Source organism: Gorilla gorilla, chromosome 6 (assembly GCF_029281585.2).
Source record: "Gorilla gorilla gorilla isolate KB3781 chromosome 6, NHGRI_mGorGor1-v2.1_pri, whole genome shotgun sequence".
NCBI classification, from domain to species: Eukaryota; Metazoa; Chordata; class Mammalia; order Primates; family Hominidae; genus Gorilla; species Gorilla gorilla.
The window spans coordinates 15,333,708-15,349,780 of NC_073230.2; the positions used below are offsets into that span (position 1 = coordinate 15,333,708).

The window sequence follows — 16,073 nt, forward strand, 5'->3', positions numbered from 1 at the left end:
ATCTCTATGTGTACTCGTAAAGATGGTAATTTGATTATAAATTACCAAGGACTTCAGTGGGAGGGATGGCAGTTATTACTTAATGGGTATGGTTTCCGTTTGGGGAGATGAAAAGTTTTGGAAACAGTGGTAATGGTTGCACAACATTGTGAATGTAATTAATGCCACTGAACTGTACACTTAAAATGGTTAAAATGGCAAATTTTGTTACATGTATGATACCACAGTAAAAAACAGTTTTGCAAAACCCTATTCCTAACCTAATTTTAATTTGACTATATCTGGAATGTTTAAACAAATAGGAGTTGTGTATACTAACATAATGAGAAGTCTAGGAGGGTGCTGTGGCACTGGTTCAGGGTCATCCTCTCCTCGAATCTCTTGGCTGACCATCCACAGGCCTTTCCTGAGTGCTTATTATTTAGCAATAACCTCCTACAATTTAGAAGGAATAGAGTATATGATGGAGGAACAAGGGTCAAGTCACTGTAACCCAAGTATTCTCAATGGGAAAACTGGTTTTGGGGAGACCAAAAATATCTTAAATATTAAATGGTTTGTGGCCCTCCAAGGCTCATCCCTACCCAACAAATCTTTTCCCTTGTATTTAATTCTCTCATAAGAGAGTATTTAAATTAAATTCTTTTTTCTTTTTTGGAGAAGAGTAATGAAAAAAAAATTGAGAAATACTTTTGTAGCCTAAGGAAGAAGGTGGAGCAAGGGATATTTTTCAGAGAAGGTGAGAAGTACCGTTTCCTAAAATGAGATGATACAGTTCTGTAGAATATGAATGGTGAGTGATTTTTTTTTTTTTCTGAGACAGGGTCTTGCTCTGTCACTCAGGCTGGAGTGCAGTGGCTCCATCATGTCTCACTGCAGCCTCAACCTCCTGGGCTCAAGTGATCCTCCTACCTCCTGAGTAGCTGGGATTGCAGGCGCATGACACCACGCCCAGGTAGTTTCTTTTATTTTTTATAGAGACAGGGTCTCACTATATTCCCTAGGCTGGTCTTGAACTCCTGGGCTCAAGTGATCCACCTCAACCTCCCAGAGTGCTAGGATTATAGGCATGAGCCACCATGCCTGGCAGTGAGTGAATTTTCAAAGTCCTGCTGGGTATTTTCGTTAGATGCATCCCTTTAGCTGTTGTTAAAGTCACTATTCATCCCAGTGAATTCACTTTCATTCTCTCTATTCATGAATGAGATGTTCAGAGAATACTTGCTTTTTATAAAGGATGAAGTAGACATGGACACTAGATCACTTTTGAGAGTAACTGTGTCTACTTTTTAAATATCTTATCTGAAAATAACTGTACTATTTAGTTAAGATTTCTTTGAGTCACTAAATCTGTAGTTGGGGGTTGGAAGAGGGGACATGTAATTCTTTCTGTACCCTATCTTTTCGACACTTTTCCTAGGTTTTAAAATATATGTGAGATGCTAACATTATGGAGATACAATAATATAACTCATAGCTGCATTTTACAACTATGACTTCATCTGGCTGTGAAGCAGATGGCTCACAGAATACAGCAGCCACTCTTATATTGATAGTTGTGGTTTAAAAATCATTGTAACAACTACTAGCAACTACTGTATTTGCTAGAAAGGCACATAGTCCAGACTACATTTTGGCCTAGGGAACTGTTATTAATTCAAATATATGAAGAGTCACTGGATAATTTTAGAAAATATTCATAGCTAAACATTGGATTTTTGTCTTCTCTGACACTGTACCAAATTCCATAACGAATTTCTTCTTGCTTAGATGTGGCTGGGACAAAGCCTCCCCACATTTGACTTAATTGTTGCTGGTCCCAAATATTTGACTGAAAGTCTCATTACCTTTTAGCCATCCTCGCAAAAACATAATTGAATATATATTTTCATCTCTACTGAAATATTTTCCTTCAAATCAACTAAATTTGCCTCTTCCCCCAATTCATTGTAGGATTCATTTTATCATATATCAGCTTTTTTTTCTCTAAACTATAGGAAGGGAATTGTCTGATGATAAAGCGGAAAGCACAAAAGTCATGAAATGCTAGGCTAAGGCTCTCTTGACAATAAGCACCCACTATGGCCCTTTCCGCAAACCTCAGTACTCAGTTAGTGCCCTAACTAGTCATCGTCCATCCTTTGTAAGGAAACAATTTCTGGTTCCCTGGCCTTTGCATGATTGTGTTCAAATGTTTATTTCACTTTGGGATATTTGGCTCATTTTTTTCTTTCCACCTTATCTCCTTTATTCTAAGGCAGGGTGAGGTTGGAGATGATATACACTGAGGAAGAAAAATAGAAAAACATATACTCTCTGTAATTCCCTGGAATTTAAGTTAGTTTCCTTTAGAACCAGGGACAAAACTCTTTGTCCAGATTTATCCATCCCTTTTCATTTCTTAAATATGGTAAGGAATTCTTACATCTCTGGTACTGGCCTTTGGTATCCAGTAAAATAAATGGAGAGATGCTCAGTAAATGTCTTTTAAGTGGGTGTCCTAATAAATGTTCCCTAAAGTGTTTATTTTATTCCCGTGTCTTATATCATTTGACAGAACCACACAATTTGGGTTCTGTGAGGTGGATGCTAGGGTCTAGGTGAGATCGTTCTGGTTAGGATTTCCTATAGGCATGCATCAACAGAGCCAAAGCACAATTATTTTCTCCAATAAAATAGAACTTCATTTAAGCACATAAATACAAACATAAAGGAACATTCTGTGTAATTAAGAGACACAATATAGAGCTCAAGCTAAAGAAATCCATGTGTCTAGGTGTAGTTAAATGCCTCACTAACATTCAGCCATTCTCAGTCACTGTAATCCAAACCCAATATTTCCCTGGGCTTAAGTAGATCCTAACTTGTATATAGAACTTTCTAGGGCTTGTCCAATTGAAGCTCTGTGGGTACATTTCTAGTAAGCCTTTCATTTCTCTCTAGTAACAATGATCTTTGCCCACTGGTTTTCAATTCAAAAGGGGAAAGAAGCCTATTTGCCATTCCAAGACTAAAGATATATTTGCTTTCCTAAAGTTGTTATTCTCTCATCTAACTTGAAACATACAGAAAGTCTAAAAAAGGTGATACCACTAAACGTAATCAAAGAGGAATTTCCCTGCCACTTCTAAAATCCCTACATCTTCTGTATCTGCTCTAAATTCAGTCTGCCTTATAATTCAAGATTCATCTAGTTCAAAGAACTCACTCTGTCATAACATTACATAGTATTAAAGTAGAAATATGAGATTTTTTTCACAGCGTATTGTCATGCTTATAGTACATTTTATCTACTGGAGTAATCTAATAACTTAATACTCTCTTAAACACAGCTTCCTGTAAGCACATTAAAACCTATCCTAGGAAGCCCTTCCGAAGGAAGTGACAGCAAAATTCCCCAAAATGTTGCCTGCTTGGAAAGTTACCTAAAAGTTTCGTTCTGAGGAAGTTGACATTGAGTGTTTCTTGGTTTGTACCATGCTCCTCTCTAGAGGCTGCCCCATGTGCATAGCTGGCAGAGAGGAACGTGGACAGGCATTAGAAGCAGCTCCAGCCAGTCAGAATTGGAGGTCTTGATGGGATTGGAGGTGGAGTTGGGGGGAGCAGTGAGAAAAGGAAGCAGAAACTGTGGTTCATTTCATGCTCCTCTGGCTTGCCTCTCTTACCCTAGGCACAGCCCAGGGATGCTCTGGCAGGGGTGGGAGGCAGCTGGATAGATAAGAAAGGGCTTTTGTCCCTGCGATTCTCTAACAGACCATATTTGAGATGACAGATGCAAAATAAACAGGCATGACTTTAGGCAGGTCCAGAATGGTCTTAATATCCTGAAGCTTATTCTTATTCTTATTCAAACTTCGTGTTTTAATTGTTTGGAATTTTTAGACAGAGTAGGTGGAATTTCATCCTTTGTATGTTTTAAGGAGAGCTTCGCTCCTCTCTTTACCACCCACCCCCCGCCACCCAGTAAAATACTGAACTTTCATTTTAATCCATAACACTAAATGCTTTTGTGTTTTTCTTTCTTCAAAGACTGTCATTAAGAATGTCTACAAGGAAATCATGGGAAATAACAAAATCTCCCCCAGATTAATTTTTTACGTGTTGTTGGAAATAACCACATAACTAAAAAAAAAAAAAAAAAAAAAAAAATGCTCATTCTGGGAAAAAAATCTGTCCAAGGATGTGGAAAACCTCAGCATTAAAAATAATATCCTAAGTAATCCAAAAGGGAAATTAACTTTCACTTTGAAGGCGTTCACTAGCACAAACACTAAAATAATGAGTAAACTGTCTCTCCTGAGAAAATGCCGGCTGTCACCTGCTGCCTCCCACTGGGCTCCAGGTCTAACAAGCCTCGCTCCCTGCCCTAACTTGTGACTCTGTGTCAGGAGACTTTTCTGAAGGACATTTTTTCAAGCAATTAGAAACAATCTACTGTGGGCCAGGCACGGTGGCTCATGCCTATAATCCCAGCACTTTGGGAGGCCAAGGTGAGCAGATCACCTGAGGTCAGGAGTTCGAGACCAGCTTGGCCAACATGGTGAAACCCTGTCTCTTCCAAAAACACACACACACACACACACACAAATCAGCCGGGCATGGTGGTGTGCACCTGTAGTCCCAACTACCTGGGGGCTGAGGCAGGAAAATCTGTTGAACATGGGAAGAAGAGGTTGCAGTGAGCCAAGATTGTGCCACTGCACTCCAGCCTGGGAGACAGAACAAGACTCCATCTCAGAAAAAAAAAAAAAAAAAAGGCCGTGCGCGGTGACTCACACCTGTAATCCTAACACTTTGCGAGGCCGAAGTGGGTGGATCACCTGAGGTCAGGAGTTCGAGATCAGCCTGGCCAACATGGTGAAACCTCATCTCTACTAAAAATACAAAAAATTAGCGGGGCATGGTGCTGCGCACCTGTATTGCCAGTTACTCGGGAGGCTGAGGCAGGAGAATCACTTGAACCCGGGAGGCAGAGGTTGCAGTGAGCCGAGATAGCACGACTGCACTCCAGCCTGGGTGACAAGAGCGAAACTCTGTCTCAAAAAAAAAAAAAAAAAAAAAGAAAAGAAACAATCTATTGTGTTATTAAACACCAACTTCTCTTATTGTCAAATCACTCAGAATTGGCCAATTTCCCTATTAAGTAAAACTGTCATTGTTATTAAAACATAATAGCAATGCAAGGCACTGTGGAGTACAGAGGGTGTTTAAGTTGATGATGCATATTTTACAACCCTCCAGAGGGGCAAACATGTTCAGGTATCCATTCACACCCACATACAGTGAGTAGTCTCCGAGGAGGTGGGTTTGTTGAAAATTTCAGAGATCACCTAGGGTCTATGAAATATATCAATAATTTCACTTTTAAATTGTATAGTAGATTTACAGGTATATGTAATATAAGTAATTTAATTATTCATTGTGTATAATGTGACACATTATCATGTAAAAGCTAAAAGTTAGAAAAAACAAAGGTCCTGAGCAATATCTTTAGTGTATAATCATTTATTGAAAAATTAGAAGTTGATTTGTGAATGCCATTGTACAGGCTTGGCTTGTTGAAACCACCCTCTTCCATGTTACCCTCCACTGAGATTGACACATCTTAGTGTCTTCCACACTTCACAGGGTGATACAGGTTCTGCCACTCAAAGCTCACTTCGACCCTCGCCCATAAAATTCCTAAACAGCTTCATCTGTTAGTGGTTTTCAAGAGTAGTAGCATATGTGGACCATGCTGTAATAATCTCAGAAATACAGATTTGTTAAAGGTTCACAAATGCTTAAGCACAACTATGTTCAAACTAATGTTACATTAGACTAAAACAATATCTGCTTTTGAGAAGTGGAGCTACATGCTGGAAGTTTTTTACGAGTAGAGGTTGGGGTGAAAGGGATGGAGAATGAAAACTGAACAGGAGAGAAAATCAAAGGAGAAAAAAAAGTAACTACATTATCTTCCCTTGCATGTTAACATGGAAATAACAAAGACACTGAAACATCCTTGGAGAATTTCCCCCCTGAGGGGGAGAATATCTATGAAAACTTTTAAGAAGGGGTGTATATGGCCAAGTCACCTGAAAAGAACTTTAAGAAACATCTGTCTCCACCCTCGACCCTCAAAACATCTAAAATTAATTTTAGGACATAAACCCAATTACTTTAAAAATACGTTTCCTAGACTTAAGCTGTAAAGTTTAAGTGTTCTCACCACAAAAAAATGTTAAGTATGTAAGGTAATACATGTGTTAATTAGCTCCATGTAGCCAATTCGCAGTATATATGTATTTCAGGACATTATATTGCACATGATAAATTTATATAATTTTTGTCTGTTAAAATAAATAACCAAAATAAAATATATCTAAGCAAAGCTAATAAAATAGAAATTACCAGATAGTATTTAAGAAAACCCAAGGTCGCTACTAGTAGCTATTTATAACTTCATGGAGTGCTGGCGTATCCAGCGGTGTGTTTGTAATCTTTTCCTCTCAGGTTCTCTGATAGCAAGATTCTCTAAATTGAAATGACTGCTTTACTGATTGCCTCTAGTTTTCTCCCTTGTTCTCCCTGAACTATATTAACTTTGTGCTATGTTAGTGACTGTGTATGTTGACAGATTTCCTAGAGAACTGCTGATGAATACTGCCCACAAGAAATCTCACTTTTCCTTTTCATTGACGTATTTGTGTAATTTATAATTCTAACCCATGAGTTAATTCAATGCAGAGATTACTTAAAAGACTACTTGAGACATAGTGTATAGCTAATCCAGGTCCTCATAATCTTTACCAGAAGTTATTTGCTCTTGTGCATAATTGAAAACAAATGTTCTGTGTTGTGTACAATTATTTAGATCTTAAAGGCTATGCTTCGTAGCAAAAGAGAAGGTTAGGATTCTGTAGTTTCCCTTAGTGCTTTCAAGGTATCTTCTTTATAGTCATACTTATCTATATATTAAATTATAATAGTTTATATATAGGCTTGAGTTTATGTATGTATATGATTGTACATGGATATATGTATCTAGATTTGGGAATGCATAGACTTAAAAATAAAATTGTAGACCTTGTCATAACTTAAAATATTACAGATGGAATTTAACATAACCTGTCTTTTAAAATCAGGTCTAAAGATTATTAGAAGGATTTGTTGCAAAAACTACCAGATTGGACATGAAACATGGTTTCTAGTCTTCCTTTGTTATGCAATGAGTGAGTCATTTAGCCTATTTGGGCCCCAGTTTACTTATTTTTAAATTGAAAATACAAAAATAATTGTAGATACTTGACCCTTTAAATGATAATGTGCTGAGAAAACAGGCAGAATGGTCAGCACATTTATTTTATTTCTTGAATTTCACAGATGAAGAATAGCACTTTCACTTACAGCAGCAATGGCAGACAAGACACTCTGTACTCGAAACCAATTATATCCGAAATAAAACATTTTGGTTTGCTGCTGGACTTCCTGGAAGTGGGTAAAACCATCTGTAAGTCCAACCTCTCCTCCCCTCCAAAAAATAAAAAGGAACAAATTGAGACAGTGTTGGAGCTTAGAGCCATGAGCAGATAAATGTCCTGAGCAAGAAGCAAGGGAGAGAAACTGTGATTATACTGAGGGGAAATGCCAATAGAAGCACTGTAAATTGCAACCGGGATACTGAGCTTGGGGTCAACAGCAAGGAAAAGGAACTGAATCTGAGATTTTGCATTAACCCAGGTCCCTCAAAGAGCAGTAAATGGCCCCAGGTTAGTAGTCCTCCCACCTACTTGCAGAAACACACCAAATCACCATAGGAAAGAATCTTAAGGATATTTCATCAGATTCCCACAATGTATAATCAGATAAGTATTAGTTCACAACCAAAGACATGAAGCGACAAGAGGAAATAAGCCATCTATATTAGAACTGTTAGACATAGAAATGCTGTTTATGAAGTACTTAAAAAGTAAAATATAGGATCAAAATAGTGAGCAAGCAACAGAAAATTATCAGGAATAATCAGGCAATTCTTACAAATAACACAATGGAATGTCTACATAAAATATGTAAACATTGAAAGAAAACACAAGACATGTTAAAAAGCAGATTAGCCACAGATGAAAGAGAATTAATGAATTTGTAGGTTGAAGTGAATAAATTAACCAGAATATAATCTTGGAAGAAAATGGCCAGAAGAAGTTAGAATAATTTAAAACGTTGAGGATAAAATAAGAAGGTCTAAGATAAGTCAAATCAGAGTTGCAGAAGAAAAGAATAAGTCAACCAAGAAGTGATAATAAAATTAATCAAGGAGAAATGTTCAGAAATGCTGAAAGCTGTGAATCCCCAGTTTCATAAAGGACAGTATTCCCAAGCAATACGAAAAAGAAAACCAATAGCTAGCATAGTGGTGGCTCCCTAGAGAAACAAGGCAAAAATGTTTAAAAGAGCCAGAGAGTAAAGACACATCACATACCAAGAAATGATCATTTCATTGGCAGCAGAGTGCTCAACAGTGATGCCAGAAAACAGAAAGCAGTGGAATAATAAAGTGTTGAGAGCAAATAGCTATTATCTATCAATCATGAGAGTAAAAGGCATTTGCCGTTAAACAAAAATTGAGAATTTACCATCGGTAGACTCACACTGTATTAATAGTCTGTTCTCATGCTGCTAATAAAGACATACCTGAGACTGAGTATTCTATAAAGAAAAAGAGGTTTCATGGACTTGCAGTTCCACATGGCTGGGGAGGCCTCACAATCATGGCAGAAGGCGAAGGAGGAGCCAAGGCATGTCTCACATGGCAGCAGTCAAGAGGATGTGTGCAGGGGAACTGCCTTTATAAAACCATCAGATCTTGTGAGACTTATTCACTATCATGAGAAAAGCACAGGAACAACCTGCCTCCATGATTCAATTATCTCCCACTGGGTCCCTCCCATGACATGTAGGAATTATAGGAGCTACAATTCAAGATGAGATTTGGATGGGAACACAGCCAAACTGTATCAAACACTAAAGGTTATTCCTTAGGAAGATGGTATTTTGGGGCTGGGCACAGTGGCTCACACCTGTAATCCCAGCACTTTGGGAGGCTGAGGCGGGTGGATCACTTGAGGTCAGAAGTTCAAGATCAGTCTGGCCAACATGATGAAACCCTGTCTCTACTAAAAATACAAAAATTAGCCGGGTATGGTAGCATATGCCTGTAATCCCAGCTACTCGGGAGGCTGAGGCAGGAGAATCTCTTGAACTTGGGAGGTGGAGGTTGCAGTGAGCTGAGATCGCACCACTGCACTCCAGTCTGGGCAAAAAGAGTGAGACTCCATCTCAGAAAAAATAAAATAAAAAGAAAGATGATATTTTTGACAAAAATTCAGTTAAGGTAAAAGTCAATAGCAAAATTATATTTTTACAGTCCTCACATCTTTGGAAATAGAATACTTAATTATTCATTGCTCAATTAAGAAATCATAATGAATTTTTAAAAATACTTAAAGCCAAATCGTAATGAAAATGTAACATGTCAAAACCAGTATTTCTGAGGGCAGTCTATCAACCATAAATACTTACATTAGAAAGAAAGAAGTCTGAAAATGAACTAAGCACCATCGTAACTATTTGGAAAAGAATAAAAAAAAAAAAAGGAAGCAGAATCCCCTAAGTTGAAAATGATATTACAAAAGAAAAAATTATGAAGTTAAAGTTTAGCTTTTTGAAAAGACTCATAAAATAGACAATCTTTTGCTAAAACTGAGAAAAGAGTACACATAATGTAAGGATTAAGAGAATATAAATATAGCTATAGCACAGATTAAAAAGAAAATACGACGGGCAATGTTAAGCCAATACATTGAAGGTGAAGTGAAATAATCTTTAGAAAAATAGAATTTACCAAAGCTGAATTAGGAATTAAGAAACTTTAATGATTCTATAACTTTTTTTTTTTTTTTTTAAGACAGAGTCTCACTCTGTCACCCAGGCAGGAGTGCAGTGGCGCAATCTCGGCTCACTGTAACCTCCACCTCCTGGGTTCAAGCGATTCTCCTGCCTCAGCCTCCTGAGTAGTTGGGATTACAGATGCATGCCACCACGCCCAGCTAATTTTTTATTTTTAGTAGAGACAGGGTTTTACCACGTTGGTAAGGCTGGTCTCAAACTCCTGACCTCATGATCCACCCGCCTCGGCCTCCCACAGTGCTGGGATTACAGGCATGAGCCACCACTCCCGGCCGATTCTATAACTAGTAAAGCAACTGAATTAGTAGTTCAAAAGTTCCTACAGGAAAGACCAAGCCATTTAATTTTACAGGTGGAATTACTAAGCATTCAAGAGTTAATTTCTGTCTTTTACAAACTTATACAGCAAAATGGAAAAGAATAAATACTCTCTAAATCATTCCATATAACCTGGACACCAAAAATAGACAAATACAGTTTAAGGAAATAAATTATAGGCCAATCTCACTCAAGAGCCTAAATAAATTATACCAAATGGAATACAGTGGAGTTAAAAAAAAAAAAAAGTGTATTTATCATGACCAACTTGGCTTTATCCCAGGAATGCAAGGGTAGTTTAACATTTAGAAATCTAGAATTGTGATCTACATAATAGATTAAAAGGGGAAACCCATATATAATCTCAATAGGAACAGAAAAACTTTGGATAAAGTTAACCACTGATTTAGTATAAAAAGTCTTAGCAAAGTATGAGTAAAAGAGAATTCTCTTTACATGAATGAAGTTATCAGCCAAAACCTCAGTAAACATCATTCTTGATGAAAATCTAAAAACATTCCATGTAAAATCACAAATGGGATACGTTTGCTCACTATCATGTTTTTAATCACCATTAAAACCGAAGCTTCTAGCCAGATAATAACATGAGGAAAATAAATAAAGGCATAATGATTAGAAAGGTGCAAATAATTCTTCTATGCCAAGTTTGCTTTAAAAAAAAGAAAGGAACAAACAAACCCATAAATATTTGCAGATAATATGATAACATACAAAGAAAATCACAAAGAATCTAAAACTAATGTGATAGTAATTAACTTAGTAAGGTGTCAGGCCTAAAACCCATATACAGAAATTAGTTGCCTAGTTTTGTTTTTGTTATGTTTTATTTTATATTTTGTTTGCTGTTTGCTTTGGGTAATAGTTTCAGAATAAGTAGGAAGCAGGAGGTCAGGGAGACATACTGAGTTGCTGAGACATCTGCAGAAACAGCACAGAGACTGGGAAACTGTTCTCCCAGTTTGCTTGGTACTGAGGGTTTCATAGGATGCAGGACTTTCAGGTTCAATACCATGACTATCCCAGTTTGCCTGGGACTGAGGGGCTCCCAGGATGCAGGACTGTCAGTGCTAAGACCAGAAGAGTCCTGCACAAACCAGGAGGAGCTGGTTACTCTGTGGGAGAACTGTAAGTAGTCCAGTGTCATTGCAACTTAAAATGCAGGGCAGGAAGTGGTGACAGACAAGACTGGGGAGAAAAGCAGGGACCAGATCACAAAGGGCCTGATGTTCCATACTAAAGGAACTTGTACCTTGTTCTGCAGGCAGCGGCAAGCTGTTGAAAGGTTTTAAGTGGGGAGATATGTGACGGTGACAGTTTGCATTTTAGTTAGACCACTTCAGCAGAAGTCTAGAGGCTGGATTTGAAGGGGCTCAGGCTGGAGGTAGGAGGTGGTTGCTGTAGTCCAAGTAAAGATGATGAAGGCCCACACTAAGGGGCTGTAGGGATGGAGTGGAGGGGGCAGTCCCAGGGACTACTTAAGAGGCAAAATTTGTAGAGTGACTGACTGGATGTGGGAGTGATAGACAAGAGTTGACAATGATCTCTGCCCTTCAGAAAAATGTTAGACAACATGTTGGCTAAATGAAAATACAGGCTGGGCATGGTGGCTCCTGCCTGTAATCCCAGCGCTTTGGGAGGCCCAGGCGGTCAGATCATCTGAGGTCAGAAGTTCAAGATCAGCCTGGCCAGCATGGTGAACGCTGTCTCTACTGAAAATACAAAAATTAGCCGGGCATGATGGCACATACCTGTAATCCCAGCCACTCAGAAAGCTGAGGCAGGAGAATCACTTGAACCTGGGAGGTGGAGGTTGCAGTGAGCCGAGATCGTGCCACTGCACTCCAGTCTGGGTGACAGTGAGACTGTATCTCAAAAAAAAAAGACAGAAAATATAGAAAGAGAAATATAACCAACACTCATATGTGCATCATCCAGTTTAAGGAATAAAGTATTAAAGATACCATTGTATCCCCCTACATATACCTGATCCCACTCCCCTGATACCACTTCCCCTTCCCTTCCCAGAAGTAACCCCTACATTACACTGATACTTCTAATCGCCATGACTTTCTATAAAATTCTGCTACAGAGATGTACATTGCTAAACAACCTATACTAATTGCAATGTTTTGCATTTTTCTAAACTTTATAGAAATTATATTATAAGTATTAGTCTGTAACATGCAGTCTTCTCTCACCGTTGTATATGAGATACAGCCCCTGCACAAGAGTTCTCTGAAAAGGAATGTGGAAGAAAGAGACTATATTCCAGTGAACAGTTTGCAAACTAGGGAGATGCAACCTTCAGTGTAAAATGAAGGTGCATTCCCCAACTGCTTTTCTAAACAGTTGTCATGGACAGTTTTAAAATGTAATATAAAAAAGGTACAGTTTATAGTTACAACAAAAATGTACACATCAATTGAGAAAAACCAATAGAAAATGATCAAAACACGGTAACAGGCATATCAAAGGAGAAAAGTGAATGGACAGTATATAAAAGGATGCTCATTCTCATCAGTAATAAAGGAAATACAAATTAAAACTGAAGTGAAACACCATTTTTATATCCAGAATTGGCAAAAATTAAGAAATTGGACAATGTCAAGTGTTGGAAAGGATGGGGGTTAACAAGATCTCTTATATACCTTTGTTGGGAAGGTAAACTTGTATAATTGCTTCAGAAAACAATTTGGCATTATCCAATAAATTTGAGAATGAATGTAACTTACTCCTAGATATATATCCTAGAGAAACTATTACCCATGGTTACCTAGGAACTTGTTCAGAGCAGCACAATTCACAAAAGAAAAAATAACTGGAAATGACTGAAATATCCATCCTTTGATAGGAGACAAAATAAATAAATTGTAGAATATTTACTTGGTGGAATATTATACAGTAGTAAAAATGAATGTTTTTGATGAATGGATAAGCAATATGTGGTGTAGCCATACAATAGAATCATATTCAGCAATAAAAACTAATGAAGTACAGTCATGTGCTACATAGTGACGTTTCTGTCACAATGGACCGCATATACAACAGTGGTCCGGTAGGATTATAGTACCATACTTTTACTGTACCTTTTCTATGTTTAGATACACAAATACTTACCATAGTGTTACAGTCACCTACAATATTCAGTACAGTAGTATGCTATACAGGTTTGTAGCCTAGGAGCAAATAGGCTATACCATATAGCCTACATGTGTAGTAGGCTATACCATCTAGGTTTTTGTAAGTATACTCTATGATGTTTGTACAACAATGAAACTGCCTAACACTTTATTTCTCAGAACATATCCTTGTTCTTAAGTGATGCATGATTGTACTGATACATGCTGCAGCATGGAAGAACCTCAAAATGTTATTTTAAATGAAAGAAAATCACATATTTAATGATTCCATTTACATGAAATGCCTAAAAGAGGCAAATCAATAAAGACAGAAAGTCAGACCAGGGGATAGGGAAGCAGGGGAGAGGGATACTGGGAATGACTGCCAGTTGGCACAAGATTTCTTTTGGGGGTGATGAAAATACTCTGAAGTTAGAAGATGATGATGAATACACAACTCTGTAAATACACTGAAAGCCATTAAAATAGATACTTGAAACAGGTGAACTTGATGATTTAAATTATGTATCAGTAATGCTATTAAAAATGAGTACTCTATAGTAACACAATGCAACATGAGTCTTTAAAAATTTAAATAGTAAGTTGAATGAAAAAAGTTCCAAAAGACAATATATAATATTATACCATTTCTGTATAACTTAAAAATAAGCAAAATGAAATAATATTGTATATTTTTTAGGAATACATACTTACATGACAAAACCATATGAATATTGAAAGGAAGGATAACCATACAGGAAAGTTGCTGCCTCAGGGGGCGAAGAGGCACATGGGACAGAGGAGGAATCCATAGGTAGATGCAGTGCTATTGGGGATTCTTTTAGTTCTTCAGTTGAGTAATTATCTAAAAGCTGAAATCTTATTTTGATTATAATTTACATATTTTATATTTAATCATGTATAGGTATCAAATATATTACATTTGAGATAATAAAAGGAAATGCTTTAAAAATAATAGTAGTATGGGTATACTGGCAAAAAACAAGTCACTTATGAAAGAGAGAATAAGATTGACCCCAGATGTCTCCACACCATCTTCCAAGCCAAAGACAATGCAGCAGTATCTACAAAGTTATGAGGAAGACAGTGAATGGCTTTAAAATTTTAAGCCCAAATTATCCTCCTAAGGATAAATGCAACAGATGGATAGTAAGCATTAAACAATGTAAAGAAATAAGAATCCATGAGCCTTTTATAGAATAAAAATAAGTAAATTTAAAACTTTTGTATAATAAAATCTAGGCAACTAAGTAGACGAATCAAAGAATATAAAAATGGAGAAGCCAGGCACAGAAAAGTTAGATGATGAACACCAAATTATTTAAAATAGAAATGAAGAGTAAACAGTGGTTTGAATTACGGTTTCAGAACAAGATGTAAATGTTAAAAACCCAGATGTTATGAAGAATAATATAACGAACAAAATGCATTTGGAAGAGGGAGAGAGGAGGAAGAAAGTGAAATGATGTCTCTTTTATCAAATTTCATAAGGAAGTTGTCAGATATTGTAAAAAATTGAAATATAATTTTTAAAATATGTTGATTGGTTTTGCAGCATATATACTAAAATTGGAATGATACAGAGAAGGCTAGCATAGCTCCTGCACACACAGGGTGATACACAAATTTGTGAAATATATTTTTCATTTAAAATGAATTAATCTTTTTCCCCTCTAAAATGTCTTAGAAATAGTAAGTGCAGTAGGATATAACTATCAGTTGCCAATCCTAAATTTTCATATTCAATATCTAATAGATACATTGCAAATTTTGTAATTTAAGATTTGTTTATAAATGTGCATATATTTACAGTATGAACTTTAAAATCATTTAAAAATGAATGGTGGTAAAATCTACAAATTATGTGAAATAACTGTAATAGACATATATTTTTATTCTAATAAACTTTTGAATCCCAGATTGGATTTTATTAGAAAAAATAAAAATAAAACATACATTGACTCTTCCCCAGAGTCACTGGGGGAGTTATTGACATTTTGGTTGGGTATGTTTTGATGTCAGGTCTGTCAGGTACATAATAAGATGTTTGACATCTCTGGAGAATGCCGGGATCCTCATAATTGTGACAACCAAAAACATGTCCATGCATTTCTAGATGCACCCTAGGGAATTGGCACTGCCATGGATTGAGAACCACTGCTCTAACTTCTTACAGGTTTTCACATCTTTCCTATTAAATTTAGAGCAATGTTAGAGAATTAAAATCTCTTAAAATCTCAAAAGGGAATAATTTACCTGAAATTCATTCAGCTTCATGTTGGTGTCCTTTTCTCCTATTAAACTAAAATAAAAATAAACTTAATACAGAATAAGCATCTTTATTGAATGCAACAATTTTCATTAATAAAAAAGTATTTGTTGAAACAAGGAATCTGAAAAAATACACAGTTACTTTGCATATTTTTATTGTGATAATATATGTGTAACACACAATTTACCATTTTAACCATTTTAAAGTATACAGTCCCATGGGATTACTTACATTCACATTGTTGTGCAATCATCACCACTTTCCATCTCCAGCACTTTTTCATCTTCCCTGATATGGTTTGGCTGTGTCCCCCACCCAAATCTCACCTTGAATTGTAATAAACCCCATGTTTCAAGGGCGGGGCCAGGTGGAGA

The 16,073-nt window shown here is 36.8% G+C and overlaps 1 pseudogene; it reads left to right on the forward strand.

The window, feature by feature from the left end:
* The first annotated feature begins 14,963 nt into the window (after positions 1-14,963).
* LOC115935435 (uncharacterized) lies at positions 14,964-15,076 on the forward strand (annotated as a pseudogene).
* Positions 15,077-16,073: the final 997 nt, after the last annotated feature.